We start from the raw sequence: 12,879 nt of genomic DNA on the forward strand, positions 1-12,879 counted from the left end.
CTTTCACAATGTCAATTATAATGATATTATGACTCAGGGAATTTCTTCTCTAACTTTCTAGTCAAATAAATCCTGATTAATCAGTCAAATGTAAACATTATTCTTGGCAAGTTTATATAACTGTGTTTCAATTTAAAAAGTAAATGAATGATATTCAGCAGAAATTTGGACAACACATGAGAAGATGAAATGTTCATGCTGTAAATGTGGGACTTCTAAGGGAAAAGACAAAAACTAGCGCTCATTAAATACTTGAACTTTTCTCCTTGGAATAAGGCCAAGAAATCTTTTAGGGAAATTGCTCCCCGAGGACAAGCAAATGCTGCAGTGTTCTGAATGCGCACTATATGAGGCATACTGGAAGGAGAGGCACACACTGGTCTCTTTCCATTCACAGGTCTCCCTCAGACTCTTTTCAGAAGAAATTTCAGGGTGACCTTTCCTTTTGATCAAGACAAACAAAATTTCTAGGGTGATACAGTTTTTCTCCAGAAATAAAATGAATGCAGGAAAACATATAGATAAATTACCCCCAGGAAAATAATGTGATTACAATAATTTTCAGTTCACTGTATGTTTTCCTATCTTATTTCTGAGAATATTTTGTTCCTGACAAATTTCTGAGCAGATAACATTGGAAAAGAGTTTTTTCAGCAACTTTGGTGCACAGTAAGTATCATTCTGAAAACAGGAGGGGATTATGCTAGATAAAATAAAGGGAGTTTTGTGAAAAAATATGCACAAACATATCATTTGGGCCTCACCATAAGTAAATGTTAAGATTTGCAGAAAAGGGAATATAGAGTTTGTGAAAGCTATGTAATCAAGCAATGTACATATTCTAAAATTTAATTTTTTTAGGAAAATTGATTTTGATTGGGCAAGTTAAAAAGTACATTGTTACCAGAGGGGAAGGTTCATACTGCTTCTGGCTGCCTTATCAAAGGTGGGGAAAAGTCATTTTGGTGGAAAGAAAAGGGTTTATGTGCTACACAGAAGAGACAGGAGACTCAGCTCCCAACAAATCTCTGTCTCTCTGTTAATTTTTGCCAGGGCTTTTATGTCCAGGTGACTCCAAGATCCCCCCCCCCTTTTCCAAGTTAAAGCAGACCTTGACCTCCTGGGGTGGTATCTGAATGTTCTTCTCAGGCAGTCATGATATTTCTGAGGCATGAGCAGTAATTCTTGGTGCCATCGTTTCAGTGGAGGAGAGGAAGAGGACTCCTACTCTGGGCCAGGGAAAGTAGGAGAAGCACCTTGTTTTTAAAAATCCAAAAGTTTTAAAGATTGATTTTTCTGTCTGAGTTACTTTATCTTCAGAAATTTAATGTTATTGTGATTCACTTAATTCCACAGATAAAAATTACTTTAATTAGTATAATGAGTCATTAGGAACAAAAGGACAATTAATAAGACAATAAAAATAGTCTTTAGCACAGACTATTACATATCTGCATTCAGAATTGGTAAAACAAATCCTGATCAGGAACACAGTATTGTAAGTCTGTTATCATAAGTAAAAATATCTAGGTAGAATCAGTGGCAAAATGTAACTGTTCTTTTTTACATAAGTAATCATTGTGCCCTTTTTTCAAAGTAAGGATATGTATAAGAGTCCTTATGATACAACATTCCCTGAGAATTGAATGTGTTAATAACTGAAAGAGTTTATAATAGCATCGGTTTCATGTTACAAACAGGATGAAACTCTTTAATGTATCAGAAACAAATGGTATTTTATACCCATATCTATACATGGTGATTTTAATTTTTCACTCTTCTTCAAAATAGTTTTCATTAATTTCTAGTAAGGCTATGAAAAATACTGAGGAATTCACGTAAATGAAAATATTTTTGGAGACAGGGCAATTATTAAAATTTATTATTCAACAGATAAGTGCAGCAGGACACCATGGGTAGATGGAACTCCACCAGTGTGCCTGCCTTCATCCTCATGGGGCTGACGGACTCTACAGAGAAACAGCTGGTCCTCTCTGCGCTCTTTCTCCTGATTTACCTGGTCACAGGGCTGGGGAACATGGGGACGATACTTACCATTTGCCTGGATCCCCAGCTTCACACCCCCATGTACTTTTTTCTCACTCATCTGTCATTTCTTGACCTCAGCTACTCAAGTGTCATCACCCCTAAAACCTTACAGAACTTACTGACTTCCACCAAGAGCATTTCCTTCCTGGGGTGCTTCACACAGATGTATATTTTAATACTCTTTGGTATTGCAGAATGTTTCCTTCTCTCCTCCATGGCCTATGATCACTATGTGGCTATCTGCCACCCCCTGCACTATCCAGTCATTATGTCCACAGGACTGTGCTGTGCCCTGCTCTCTTGCTCTTATGTTATTGCCTTTGTATATTGCACTGTGGTTACAGTTTCCATGAGCCAACTGCACTTTTGTGAGTCTAATGTTATCCAGCACTTTTTCTGTGACACATCTCCAATTTTAGCCCTGTCCTGCAGTGACACATTTGAGGTTGAGCTCATTATATTCATTTTTGGTGGATCCAGTTTATTTCTGTCCCTCAGCACCATATCTGGATCTTATGTGTCTATCCTCTCCGCTATCCTGAAAATTAATTCCGCTGCTGGAAAGAAGAAAGCCTTCTCCACCTGTGCCTCCCATCTCCTGGTAGTCACCATCATCTACAGCACTGTGATCTTTATTTACCTAAAACCAAAGACATCCTACTCTTTAGGAAAGATCAGGTGGCTTCTGTGTTTTACACAACTGTGATCCCCATGCTGAACCCTCTCATTTACAGTCTCAGAAACAAAGAGGTGAAAAATGCTTGTGTTAGAATCATGCAGAAGATTGCAGGTTCTAAACAATTAAAACAACAGTGATACTAGACAATTATACTCTACTGCTGGTCATTTTTTTCCTCTGAAGAAATTTTTTGGTCTCATTCTGAAAAAAATTGAATCTTGTTATTTTTCCTTTTCAGCTGGTCTTTATTTAACAAATAGCATCTTGAACATTTAGAGACACAAGTATTTACAAGTTTATATCATAATTTGGAGTCATCAATTAAGTGTTAAATCTAAGATGTAAAAAATCTGTGCTCTCAAGGAAAACGGCAAAATTTTTTTTATAATTGTATAAAGTATATTAATATAACATTCCTGCAAAACTCAGGTTTAAAATATTTTATAATGAAAAATCACTTTATTTTTCCTATGTCATTCTGTTTATAGTGATTATCAGCAGCAAAGTTTGGGGCAATTGCATTCACGTCAAGATTCTATATCTGGTGCTTGAAAAACACTAATTCACTGAAATAATAAGGTTCTGTATGCTCACCTATATAAAATATATTTATCCCCTGTCCCTCTCATCAGAAGCTGGACATAAAACTTTTAGGACAATAAATAAGTCCCAGGTATTATCACCAGAAGGCTTGCATTCCTATAATATTCTGACATAATAAACACTGCATATTTCTTAATAGTGTTCTTTTATTTACAAATCTCCTTTTTTTCCACTTAATTTACAAACTAACAAACAGCAAAAACAAATAGGGCAGCAGTTCCCACTTTAAGATTAGGTAATATATTGAAGTAAACAAGTTATAGGAAAGTGATACATCTTAATGTTAAAGACAACTTAGAAAATGATGATTACATAAAAAACAGAAATAACGTATCTATTGTTGCCTATTTTGTGCATGCTTTTCTAAATTGATGATTATTAAGATATGCCTATATATTTAACACATTTCCTGTCATTTTTTTGTATAATCATTGTTGCTTTCTTTATTCATTTAAAGTTTGATATCTCATAAACTCTGTATAATTGAAACACATAAGATTACCATCTACTCAATGTGTGGGAAATATTATGACTCTCATTGTATCACACTTTCAACTTCAGAGGTTTTGATTTTGCTAATTTGAAAATCAGTGAGCAATAACAGCTGATAGGTGGGTTCCTGTGAGTCATGTGGACACTAAACCTTTCTGGGACATGACAATGAGTTTCAGCCATTGTCGTCTTTGCCTTTCTCCTGATGTCTTCCAGTTTTTATTGTTCTTCAAAATTAAATTATGATTATTACATTTGCTTCATGTTATACTTTTTAAATAAATAAATCTATTTCAAAGCAAAGTATTGAGAATGAATTGCAATATGTGGCATTCCATAAGCTTAGATCAAGAAGAGGGATAAAAAAATCTTTTTGAAAAAAAGTTTTTATATCTACATTTATAATGTCAGTTCAGAATTTGTGTTTGATATCTTGTTTATTTTATAATATACAGTTCCACTTCCCAAGTTAACTATTTTATTTAGATTTGCATAAAACTTATTACACTGATTAATTTACACTAAACAAGTGATATAAAATACCTACTTTTTGAAATGAAAGTTATTTTATGTAAAAAATATTTCATCATTTAAGGTGTGTAAAGTGCAACACCTCCATTTTCAGAATTAAGATTTGTCAGTTTTAATAATTTAGCACTGTAATCATTTCACCCTAATATTTAAAAATGTTCTGTATTACTCACATCTTTAAATCAGTGATAAAATATGCCTTTTATTACATCAATATTAGTTAAAGACATATTATAATTACCTTCGATATCTGTCTTTTCTAGAAACTATATTTGTAGAAATTCCTGGTTGTCTTTCTTTGGGATTAGGTGCAAGATTTTAATAGATATTAACTGTTTGATATATTGATAGGGCTCTTCTCATCACATAAATATCTTAGTAATTTCATATATTTATGGACGATTTGAACTCTTCACTCACCAGGTATTTCTATAAGATGTAGTTTTATCTTATACTCATTTATTTGTATTTTAATGATTTAGAAAATATATTCTATCAGTTTTTCTTAGCAAATCCATCAATAGAATGTGTGACCTTTTTGAAGACATGTAAGTTAAAGAAATTACGTGTCAATTTATGTGTTACAATATGGATTTTCATCAGATATTGACATTACTGGTGGTGATTATGTCTTATAAAACAGTGCTAAGATTACAACCTCATGCCAAAGTTTAGAACCAAGAGGTGGACTGCATGCTTTCAGGCTGAGACACTACAGCCTAAGACACATCTCAACAACAAAGCTACTTACTCAAAAGATCTCCACACAATAGGTCTTCCACTCTCCATTCCCAATGATCTTCAAACTTCAACACACACACACACACGTTAACACACATGCATAAAGAATCATCAGAGTCAAGTAAACACTATGTTTGCCAAATTCATAATTCCCTCCCAAAGACTGATTCCATTATATTCCAGTAGAAGAAATTTCAAATAATTTGAAAAATTGATAGTGAAAATGATCAAAGATAGCAAAGATTGTGCAAATAAGGAGCTGAATTAATCAAATGCTTAAATATTTAATGAGATCAAAGAAGATACAATAGGGAAATGGAAGAATCAAGGAGGAAATCATGGTACAATGTATGATAAACTGCATCGCTAAAAGGAGAAATTCTGGGAAAAGAACTAATAAATACTAGAACTCAATCCTGAAATAGTCAAATCCTTCAATACTCATCTTAATAATAGTTAAGATGAAAAACAAGAAATATTATCAGAATTAAATGAGAAAGTGGATGTGCTACAGTAATGGGCAGTAAGAGAAAAAGAAGAAGTAATGAGAATATTATTCCAGAACTCTGAAAATCTCAACAAATAAAAGGAAGAATGAAACAGGACAATAAAGTACAGGCCAATGGCATAGAAAACCTACTCACTGGAATTGTAGGAGAATCTTCTGCTAGGAAACAGAGGCAAATAAACATGACCAAAGCAGAAGCTCCTCATAGCATATCATACTCAAAGTGCCAAAATTTTAGACATGAAATATTAAGAGAAGATACAAAAAAATGCAAAATCACTTAAAATTATTAACCAAATGCAAAAACAAATTTTTTCAACTGCAAGTCTAAAGCCAGAAGAACTTGACTTGATGTACTTCAACCCCTGAAAAAAATAATTACAAACTTACAGTATTATACCTAATCTAACTGAAGGAAAAATAAAGACCTTCATAGAGAAGTCTAAAAATATACTTACTGAATATACAGTGTTCAAAAATTCTTAAGAGAATGTTCACAACAGATAAAGAGGGCAGTCACAATCATGAGACCAATGGGAAAAATGAATCTATTTTGGAAAATAGGAAAAAAATACCAGATATGAAACAGACACTAGAAAAAGAACAAAATGAAATAAATCCATACAAAAGATTTAACAATATTTCATGAATTTTTCTTAAATATTCAGTGAGTGACATAAAGTAACAGAGTGGATCAAAACATAAACACCCTGAAATATGGTGCGTGAAAGAATCACATGTGACCCAAAAAGACACTGATTAAAAGGAAAAGGACACTTCAGTCAGCTTGAAGGCTAAAAATAAGTCATAGTAGCTATGCTGAGATACACCAAAGTAGACTTCAAGAGAAATGAGTCAGTAGAGACAAAGAAGGCCACTGCCTATTGGCAAAGGGAGCAATTTACGAAGACCCAACCACTGTAAATACATATATATCCAACACTGATGAATCTAGTTTCATGAACACTTCTTGATATAAAAGGTTACATAGAATTCAAGGCAATAATTTTGAGTGTCTTCAATATCCTATTCTTACTAGTAGATGGTCAACTAGCAATACAACAAAGAAAAATTAGAGTTAGACTTTGCTATGATTCAAGTAGATTTAACAAAAACCTACTGAATTTTTTGTTTAAAAACAACATAGTACATATTCTTTGTAGCATCTCATGGATATTTCTCCAAAATACACAATATTTTAAGCCCATAAAGCAAGTATTATTGAATTTAAAATATTATAATAATCTCAAGTGTCTCCAAATATCACAATATGATGAATCTATAAAGCAACAGCAAAGAAAACATAGAAAAAGGATGAGCACAATGATTGAAAATTACATTATTGAATAATCAATATGTCCCAGAAGGCATAAAAGGAGAAATTCAATAACTCCTATGAATAAATGATAATGGAAAAGCAATATACCAAAATCTGAAGGACACAGTGAAAATTGTTCAGGAGAAAGTTTAGAGCAGTACCTGTGTTAGAAAAAAAATGTTCATAAATAAATAACCTAATAATGTAACTAAATTTCATAGAATAACAAACAGTAATCAAACTTAAGTCCAATGGATGGAAAGAAATATATACATATGCGAGGATAGTGAAGAGATGCATGTTGGGTGTGGGGTGGAGCTTACATAAAAGAATAACGAAATGTCATGTATGTGTACCACCTCCCTGAGATTAAGCTAATCATTGTGTTCCATAAATATGTACCAATAAAAATATAAAAATCAAAATTAGGGAAAACTAAACAAAAATCAAATATATATTGGAAGTGAAGAGAACTCAATTGTTCATGGATCAACATGGATCCTTTGGCTTTTAGTAAAGAGGCTGTCATTTTTCCAGAATAAGTTGGCGTTTCCTTTATCAAAAATCAGATATCTGGCAGTGCAAGTGTTTGTTTCTGTGTTTTCTGTCTTATTCTACTGGTGTTCATATTTGTTGTTGAGTCGATATTAAATACGTGTGTGTTTTTTTCCACTATGGCATTGCATTTTAATTTGAAATTGAGTAGTGTGATGCCTTCAGAATTATTCTTTTGGCTCAGGAATATTTCAGAATTTCTGCATCCTTTGAGTTTCTATATGATTTTCCAGGTTGCTTTTTCTAGAATGGTGAAGAATGGTGGTATTTCAGTAGAAATTATATTCCATCTCCATATAAATTTTATGATATGGTGTTTTTAACAATGTAAATAGATCAACTAGACAGAAAATAAACAATTAAATACTGGAAGTAAATCAAACTCTTGAAAGAATGAACTTAATAGATGTTTAATCGTGTTCCACCCCAGAAAATCACAATACACATTCTTTTCAGCTGCACATGTGCTCTTGTCTCACTACATAAATATCTTAGCAATTTCATATATTCATGGGATCTTTCCATTCTCCAGTTGTTTTTAAAGGTACAGTTTTACATTATTTTCATATATGTGTATTTTGTGATTTTGAAAATAAATTATATGGGTTTTTGTTGTGTCAGCTTTTGTTGATAAGAATGTATAACTTTGTAGACAACATTTAAGTTACAGAAGTTATTTAATTTTAATTAAACCTAAATCACATTGTATTACATAATGTGGAAAACATTTATAAGGTTATTAAGTGAGCAAAATATGATCTAGTTGGCTACTGATCTTTTGAGTCTTTTGGAGTAACCAAGATAGTACATAGTCACTGGGCATCCAAGAATCTGGGACCCAGGCCTGGGAACTGAAGCAGTGGGGCCATGGTCTGGACCTGAGCCCAGATTATGCAGAAATCAAATTCTCCCCTCACCCTGACTCCCGAGAGCAGAGGGGATGAGGGCAGCTGTGGTCCAGGCTCCCCAAGGGCAAATGTGGCAGAGGACAGAGGTCACCATGGAGGGCAGAGCTCAGCTCCAGATTGCAGGAAGTGGCCTCTCCCACCAGGACAGAGACTGAGAAAGTGACAACAAAGACAACATGATTTCCATGTTGCTCATTCTATTTAGCCTTGTCCCAGAGTGGAATTCTAGAGGAAATATTGGTCTCCAGTCCAGATGCCCCCACAAGGAGAGAGAATTATTATAGATAGATGAGCTAGGCAAAAATACTACAGGCAGTCAGATAGGGCTAAGTCCTTGAGAGGGCCAGGACAAAGGTGTAACACAAAACAGCTACACATCAGCTGAAAACCAGGTCTAAAGATGGAGACGACATTACTAGACCCACATACTTCTTCAAAGAACTGGGATTAGTGAAGTATAGATAGGCATCTCGGGGTGACCAGAGACCTCTAGACCCACTGCCCCTTAGGAAAATCCTTGCTCTTTCCATTCACACTTGCTACATGACTCACTTCACAATTTGACCACCATTACCTAAGTGACTATACTTATAACCTTATTAGATGTTCATGGCTGTGGACCAGGTTGTACCCACGTGCATTTCACCCTATAAAACTTCTCTGTAAAGTGGGGTCCTTGGCTAAGGACTCAGGACCCATCCTCCCCCTCAGGAGCTTTCCTATCAATAAATATCTTCCTCCTTTTAACCTTTGTCATTCCTAGGACTCATTCTTTGATTACTAAAAAACCAGAACTTGGCATAGCATACAGTTCACAGGTTGGGAAATATAATATTTCTTATTTCATATTTCCCATGACATTATTGGAGGTCCCAATGAGATAATAATTAATAGGAGGTGAGAATTTATTTTATTGATTGCTAAATTATAGTAAGTACCCAAAAGCGTCATTCTTGTTTGTCATTGCTTATGCCTCTTGTAAATGCTCTTGTACTTTGACTTCTTATACATGGAGGTTTTGTTAAAATGATGGTGATATTTCTTTAAAATGGTATTTTATTTTTGTAGGCAGGGTTTTATGTTTCCATTCTGTATCAGTTGCTTGATTGACATGTTAGACAACGCTGAGGAAAAGTAATGTTACATCACCATCTAATGGCCTTTATCAATAATTACAAGTAAACTAGAAAATGTAGTAAAAATAGGCCTCCATAAAATCTAGTTTATAGCGGAATAAAATACATGCCTATTGTTAAAATGTGGGACCCTAGCTATCAATTAATAAGGCACTAGGCCAGCATGCTCTTAAGACTTGGGGAACAGGTTTCACTGAGCAGACTGGCCCAATTGTTTCCTAGAGAAAATTTTGAGACAGCTTTGCCTCGGTTCCTTTCTGATCTGATCTTCCACTGGTGGGGAGGCAGTCTTAGCTCTTGAGATTCCCCACTCTCTCCTTTCCTGTCTGAGAGTAACAACTCAGGGGCAAGTTGTCTCAATAACTCACCAAGAGTATGAGAAGAAAAGGCCTCCTTTCCTGGTCTCATTTCCAATCTCTCCTGCAAATTTTATACTCTTCTTTGTAGAGGCATATAAAGGTAGAAAGGATCTCTGAAGTACTCAGTGTCTTTCTCCTAAGAACCTTCAAGTTAAGTCCTTAGAAAATGAGCATTTTTGCTAATGCTGAAGATAGGGAAGTCATTTTAGATCAGGAAATATACGCTGTCTCAGAGTTAGATGAGACATTGATGTTTTGTCTGTCCAGGAGAGCACATGAATGCAATGTCCCCACTTAATTCTCTGGGTAACAGTCTTCCTTGGAAAAATGCACCTGAGACCCTGTGGAAAGAATTGACCTCTGGGTGAAATCAGAAGGAGCTATTTCCATAAGCACAACACTTAAGGGACCAAAACACATTTAGTTTAAAGGAGAACCTTCTCTCTCTCTCTCTCTCTCTCTCTTTCTCTCTCTCGCACACACACACACACACACACACACACTCTCTCTCTCTCTTCATCAGTCTGGTCTTGTCATTTATGTATGAGAAAAATACTTTGGCTAATAAATTGCAGACTAAATGATGGCAAGACAGGCAGCTAGATTCCTTTCTGGAGACAGATCTCTGATTGTGTGGAACTAGTGAAAACTGCAGTGACAACTGAGAGGTTGTGGCAAGATCTACTCTCTAGCAGATGCTTTAAAGTCCCCCAGTGGAAACTGGCTCCAGGCAGTCTGAATCAGTAGAAAAATTTCCACATAACTATTGTCCCCTAACTGTACTCCTCAGTGAGGTGAAAGGGTGTACCCTTTCAGTGATTGTCAGATACCCCCTGTCTCAGAGTGACCTGAAAGGATGCTAGTAGGGCCCTTTCTCAAGCCTCCATGAAGAATTGAGCTACAGGACAGGACTGTTTTCTCTCTGCTAATAAGATAGACACAAATAAAAAAAAATAACTCAGTAGAGGTTGTTTGGAAAAATCTTTAGAAGGCTAGAAACTCCGAAGCTCTTGGGAATTAACTTTAGAATTCTTTGGATGCTTTGCTACTAGACTGCACCTCTCTAGGAGGTCTTAGATGGAACAGCTAACAGAAAAATGGTTTGAATTTGTTCTTTGCTACCTAGGAATAAAAGAGATCTCTACCAGATTTTCTCTTCTTCTATGTGCTTGTGGAGACCTGATGAGTGTGCCTGGTGAACTTTCAAAAATGGATATTCTTTGTCTTGCTGCTGGAGAAGGTTACCTAGGTGATCAGATAGCACAGTTGACTTTGTGGTTTTCTTTGAGGGCAAAGATTCCTTGAGGCTTCTGTCTCTAAAAGTGATTTATTTTTCAGGAAAAAGGCACATCCCATTAATCTATCTGCCTCATTCTCTCTCAAACATTTAGAAAGCAGTGACTTAGATACATTTGATTATTGATTTGGCTAACAATGTTTCCTTCCAAAAGATATGATATTACAACTAAAATCAATTCTATCTTGGGCTTTTGAAATACATAGGGGAGTAAGAACACAAGTTCTCTGGGGAAGGTAAGATGGCATGCTGGTAAAGGGTGGCTACTCCAGTCCAATTTACCTTCTGGGCTCTCTCCAGATGGCAGTCCCATGCCCTGGAGCTGTGATCCTAGAGGATACTCTAGGAGCATAAGGAATCAATCAGAGTCATAGGGAAGCCTTGTTTCTGGTTTGTTTGTTTGTTTCTTTGAAAATATGGGGAATGCCAAGTAAAAGTCTCTTATTCTTTTAGAATATATTCTAAAACACTGGCAGAAATTCAATGCTCACATACTGAGGAAGAGCAGCCTAATATCCTTCTACACCCATGAATGGCCTGCCTATCCTCTAGAGTCAAGATGGAATGCAGAGGGAATTATTAATTATGATGCCATTACACAACTAGAAGTATACTGTAAAAGAAAAAGAAAATGGTCAGAACTGCCTTATGTCCAGATCTTTTTTCATTAAGAGATAATCCTGATTTGTGTTCAAAGTATAAATTTAAGCTGCAGGAAAACCAGACTCCTCTAGTCCTTATCACTAAACCTGAGGTTTTCTGCCCTCACCTTTTGGACCTTGAGGACAAAGTTTCTGAGGCAATCCCAGTAAAGTTCCACCTACTGCCAAACTTGAAGTTTTTCCCACTTCCCCTTTAGAGCCTGAGATCCCTCTCCCTTATCCTTTAGAATCTAAGGGTGAAATTCCCAAGCCAGCTGTAATTAAAACATCTATAGAACTATATCCACCCATAGCTAATTTTGTTCAAACACTTCAAGGACAATATCTCTTACAAGAAGTGTGTTGTGGATTCAGGCAAGCCATGTCCATATGCCCTTTTCTCCCAGTGACCTCAAACAGATGGAACAACACCTAAGAAAGTTTACAGATGATCCTGATAAGTACATTGAGTTCTATAGGGGACTTACCCAAACCTATGAATTAGATTGGAAAGATGTAATGTTATGTTAAAATCAAATATTGAATGCTAATTAAAAACAAGCAGCATTACAAGCTGCCTTTGTGTATGGAGATGAGTATCATGTTATTAATTTTATGGGGCCAGAACACAGACAGCTTGTGGAGCAGCTGATCCATACTGGACCCCATGGAGTCCCCACACAGATCCCAACTGGCCTACTAATCAGACAGGGGATTATAATAGGAGATATTTTAGGATGCGTACCCTTGAAGGTCTAAGAAGGACAAGATCTAAGCCTCTTCATTATTTTTAATTACCAACTATTCAACAGGAGGAAAAGAAAACCCTTCTACAATTTTAGATCAGTTACAAGAGCCATTGATAAAACATACATGTTTAGCTCCTAAATAGACAGAAGGACAGATTATTCTGTTTTGTTTGGGTTTTTTTGTACCAGGGATCAAACTCAGTTCCTTGTGCTTGCACAGCAGGCAGCAAAACCACTGATCTAAATCTCCAGTCCAGGACAGATTATGCTTAAGGATAAGTTTATTACACAGTTAGGCCCAGGAAAAAAATTA

The 12,879-nt window shown here is 35.5% G+C and overlaps 1 long non-coding RNA gene across 1 annotated transcript; it reads left to right on the top strand.

Annotated features, from left to right (window-relative positions):
- Positions 1-349: 349 nt before the first annotated feature.
- On the top strand, positions 350-4,075 carry LOC147828859 (uncharacterized). The gene is made up of 2 exons (XR_015450002.1): positions 350-669; positions 1,894-4,075. It is a non-coding gene; the product is annotated as an uncharacterized LOC147828859 (long non-coding RNA).
- Positions 4,076-12,879: the final 8,804 nt, after the last annotated feature.

This window comes from Heterocephalus glaber, unplaced genomic scaffold, assembly GCF_053883595.1.
Source record: "Heterocephalus glaber isolate CG9 unplaced genomic scaffold, H.glaber_assembly_v1.0 deba00000896, whole genome shotgun sequence".
NCBI classification, from domain to species: Eukaryota; Metazoa; Chordata; class Mammalia; order Rodentia; family Bathyergidae; genus Heterocephalus; species Heterocephalus glaber.